Raw genomic sequence first — 5,089 nt, forward strand, 5'->3', positions numbered from 1 at the left:
GCGTTGCCATTATTATTTCAGTTTCTTTTCTGTGTGTATATATAAACTGTTTTATAATAATGTCCTGAGAATAATATGATTATTCTTAAAAGATCCTGAGTCAAGTATTATTGTTGACTAGGACAACAATAATGCATTAAGACTAACATGTAGTTGATTGATGATAAAGAGTTGTCATTGATATGGAGTGTCAAAATCAATGCATGAATATGTGTGTTAGAGAACAACATATTGGACTGACCTGCTATGAGTATGTTTCTTGGATTATTATGTAATTGTCACAACATTACTCATAGTGATTAATATGTATATAATCCTCAGATTTGAGATCATCATTATCCCAACATCGTGAGTTGTATATTTTGATACAGTCAAACATACACCGTAACTGGTTGTTCTATAAAGGCTAATGTTGTATATACCACAACCTATGTAGAGGGATATGGTTGATCAATATTGGATAAGTCCCTCCTACATGATGGGAGTAATATCTTAGGCCACTTGATTGACTGAGACTAAAAATGCATGGTAATGTCCCTATTTCTTTTTTCTTTCTATTACTTCGAAAGTAGTTGCTTCGGCTTCAGCCACTCGAATTTTCGATGTTCCTTTTTATTTCTCATCAAACGAATGGCATCTTCTTTTGGAAATCCTAGCTATTCTTAGCATGATATTGGGGAATCTCATTGTTATTACTAAAACAAGCATGAAACGTATGCTTGCATATTCATCCATAGGTCAAATCGGATATGTAATTATTGGAATAATTGTTGGAGACTCAAATGGTGGATATACGAGCTTGATAACTTATATGTTGTTCTATATCTCCATGATTCTAAGAACTTTTGCTTGCATTGTATTATTTGGTCTACGTACCGGAACTGATAACATTCAAGATTATGCAGGATTATACACAAAAGATCCTTTTTTGGCTCTCTTTTTAGCTCTATGTCTCTTATCTCTAGGAGGTCTTCCTCCACTAGTAGGTTTTTTTCGGAAAACTCCATTTATTCTGGTGTGGATGGCAGGCATGACTCTATTTCTTGGTTTCAATAGGACTCCTTACGAGTGTTGTTTCTATCTACTATTATCTAAAAATAATCAAGTTATTAATGACTGGACGAAACCAAGAAATAACCCCTCACGTGCGAAATTATAGAAGATCCCCTTTAAGATCAACCAATTCCATCGAATTGAGTCTACTCAAGATATCAAGGAACATGGGATGGACTATGCAAGTGTGACTATTCCATGACTTATGTCCATTCCATAGATAAAGGACTTAAGGATTAATGCATGAGAGGTTAATCACAAAAAGGTTATGTCGAATCATGACTTCTTGTAACTTAGGTAGCAATGATGCATTGCTAGATGCCACTCATTGTTTGTAACATTAGAATCGTTCTAGTATTACTGCTAACGTTACAAGAACTTACAGGGTCACACCCTATAGTTCAAATGAACGGAATAAAACATAGTTGGTATTGTGTTTGGTTGTCACATGAATTAAATTAATTATAGAATTAATTTAATTGAGCAATCAAATATCGAACATATTATATGTACAAGGATGTGTTACACATAATGAGAACATAGTTCTATTAATATATGAATTTGGTTCATATATAAATTTAAATAAATATAGTTTACCAAAATCCTTGTTATAATTAAGGTAATTATAATTTTCGGTCAAAAAACATTATTATATTTAATTTTAATTATGATTATTATGTTCAGATAAAAATTTTATTAATTATGATTCATTATATATATACCAATTATAAAAGGGTGAGAAAGGGTGAGTGTAGTTAGTTTTAAAAAAACCCTAAAAAAAACTTTGTTTGTGAGATCTAGCAGTCGTCAAGCAAAGAATTCTCCAAAAACAGTTTTGGAAATTTCTTCTGTTCATTGTCAAACTGGGTGGATTACGTAGAGGTCGGTGTCGAAACCACCCTTTTTTTTAAATTTGAAAAAATGGGTATCGATTTTGAAAATGGAAACGGAGTCGCCACCGACCTTTATTGAAGGTGTGATTGGATCACCCTGAAAATAATTTTTGGACTGCGAATTTTGAGAAAACAGGTTCGGGAGTCGGTTACGCACGAGGAAGGGTTAGCACCCTCGTGACGCCCAAAATTGGTACCGAATTGATTGTTTAATGTCTCAGTGTCGAAATTTTGAAAATATTTTAAAATACGATCCTTTTTTATTAATGTTAATTTTATAAAAAGATGCTTGGATAAATTGAAGCTAGTGCTAAAGACCTCCTTGTCTCAGAGTAATAAAATGACACACCCAATACATTAGGGCACAACATTTTTAGTCCTCGAAAATAAGTTTGTCTTTTGATTTTCAAAACTTGTGTGGTGAAGTTTAAAAGGATATTCAATTGCTTTAAGTCAGATGAAAAATCGAAACCCAATACGTTAAGGCACAATTTCTCAGCATTCCGAGCATTGAATATTGCCCTTATTATTTTTTAATCCTCCTTTCGAGAAAATGACACATCACATCCAATACATTAGGACACGATGTATCGAATTCCCGAGAATGAGTTTTAATTTATGTGTGTTTTGATTAAAAAGGATATTCGGTCTCTTAGACCCGAGGAAGATTGGAATCCAGTGAGTTAGGACACAATCTTTCCGAGGATCTCAGATTCCGAGTGTGGCGTTATTTTGAAAGGCTTTTGTATAAAAATGCCCATGATATTCGAATGATATTAAACGTAATCTTTTGAACAAGTAAAAACCATGAGATAATAACGTACAACGTGAAAAGATGATTCAAAAAGTAATGTACACTAACGAACGATAAGGAATCGATAGATACGAGCAAGCAATACAATACATGTAAGAGCAATTATCTCCCGTCATATACAAATACTAACTTTAATATTAGAAAGCTAATGAACTAAAAAACTAATCTTAAACGAAGCTCCAAGCAAATTAATACAAAAATATGTAACAAGTTTTGAAGAATAAAATAACATGAAGGAAGGAAATTATATATTAAAATATATTTAAAATAAATCCTATCTATGGAAATTTGAAATAAATTTGAAAATAAGGTTAAAGATAAATACTACATAAAATAATAGTATCCAAATAAATATCATATAAGAAGAAAATCCACTACATAAAATAATATACATATATTAATTTAAGATAAGTAATAATAAACTAAATATATGTGGGTATTTAAAAGAAATAAAGTATCTATATATAGCAATAGAGATAAAATATATATATAGTTTCAAATTAAATAATATATACATTACGTATATATATATAAGTATAATAAAAATAGTTTAAAAAAGTAATAAATAATAAAGTAATACATAAACAGATAGATAGAAATATTATCAAGTACAATAATAACAATAATAAATTAATTAATAGTAAAAATATGAATCAGGATTAAATTGGAATGAAAACAGAAAATCTGGGACAAAGCTGCAATAAAACCTAAATTAACAAGGAAATAATTGAATTAAAATAAAACAGAGGACTATACTGCAACGCGCGAATTACATGGGGGGCCGATTGGGAAATATCCCACTTCCCCAAAACGCAGCGCTGCGAATAGACTAAAATGACACAAAAGTAAAATACCCAGCAGAATCTAAAAGAAATGAGAAAATTGATTCTGATACGTTATAAAAGGCAAGGGACTGGGCGCGGAAATAACTCATTTAACGAAAGTGCGCGGATCCTCCCCGGGTCGGGTTACACACGCGGGTTGCAGGCCTATACGGCGTCGTTTTAATGCCATGGTAGAGGACTTTAAACGACGACGTTTTTTTGCGTTATGAAGGCTAAACAAAATACCCTAAATCGGTAGCCTCCTAAACGTTTTCAGCAGCCTTAAAAACAAAACAAAAAAAAAACAAAGGAACCCTAGGTCCTTCCCTCTGCAGCAACACCGTTTCACCCACTCTCAAACTTCGATTTCAATAAAGCGAGCGAGGTCCGGCGGCCTCAAACCGGAAGGTAAGTTCTCTTCCCCTGTTTCTTTTTATTTTATATATGTGCTTATATGTATTAATAACAAGAACAAAAAACGAAACAAAGAAGAACGATCGAAGAAAAAAGAAAGAAAAAAAAACCTTTGTTGTATTGATTTCGTTTTTTCTCATACAATATGCGTGTAAAAAAGAATATCCCCCCTCTGTATTGATATTTTTTGTATAATATGCGTGGGGTTTTCTTTTTTGATTTTAAAGAAAAATGGCTTTATAGCCGAATTGAAAAAAAATATCATTTTTATTTCTTTCTGCCCTATTTTCCTGCCTTCTCTGCTTTTTTCATTTTTTGTTTTGTTGCGTTTGTTTTGTCCTTTCTGCAGGTGTACAGAGGTGGCGCAGCTTGTGTGAGTGCTGCTACGTGCGTGGAGAGTGACTCGTGCGGCATTGGAGCAGAGGGTACGGGCGTGCACAACTTGGCAGCGGCGGCTTGCGGCGTGAGAATCCTCTAGGGTTTTTTCTGATTTTGTTTGGTTTTTGGGCTTGGTTTGGGTTAAGGGTTTATTGGGCTAGGCTAGTGCATTTAGGCCTATTTGATTTGACTAGGTTTGTAATCTGGACATTATATTTTTTTGGACCATGATTTATCTTATCTAGTTTATGGGCCGAGCAAAAATGGCCTACTACAGCTGCCCCTCTTTGCTTGTTGTCGTGTAACGGGAACGAAGCAAAGACTTCAAAATGGCCAATTTTGCCCGGTCGTGCTAAACCTTGGTGCTCTTCTTCTTCAAGTTGCCTCATTCTATCCTACTGCATCTTCAGAGGTATAGGAATTGACGCTTCGATCCACTCCACTGTGATATCAGGGAGATAGGATTCGCAACTCGTAGCTTCTAAAAAGAACAATATTTTCTATCTCTAGTTGGCAAGACTTGATGCGATATGCTCTACTGCAACTTCAGAGAGATAAGATCTATATTTTAATCCGCTCCACTACAACTTCAGGGAGATAGGATTATCGAATTCAATCTGCTCTACTGCAACCTCAGGGAGATAAGATTTGCTTCTTCAGTCTGCCCCACTGTGACTTCAAGGGGATAAGACTTGTTTTCTCAGTCTACTCCA

General features: G+C 33.9%; 1 pseudogene; it reads left to right on the plus strand.

Annotated features, from left to right (window-relative positions):
- Positions 1 to 553: 553 nt before the first annotated feature.
- On the plus strand, positions 554 to 4,476 carry LOC128040494 (NAD(P)H-quinone oxidoreductase subunit 2 A, chloroplastic-like; annotated as a pseudogene).
- Positions 4,477 to 5,089: the final 613 nt, after the last annotated feature.

The sequence above is a fragment of the Gossypium raimondii genome, chromosome 4 (assembly GCF_025698545.1).
Source record: "Gossypium raimondii isolate GPD5lz chromosome 4, ASM2569854v1, whole genome shotgun sequence".
Classification (NCBI taxonomy): Eukaryota; Viridiplantae; Streptophyta; class Magnoliopsida; order Malvales; family Malvaceae; genus Gossypium; species Gossypium raimondii.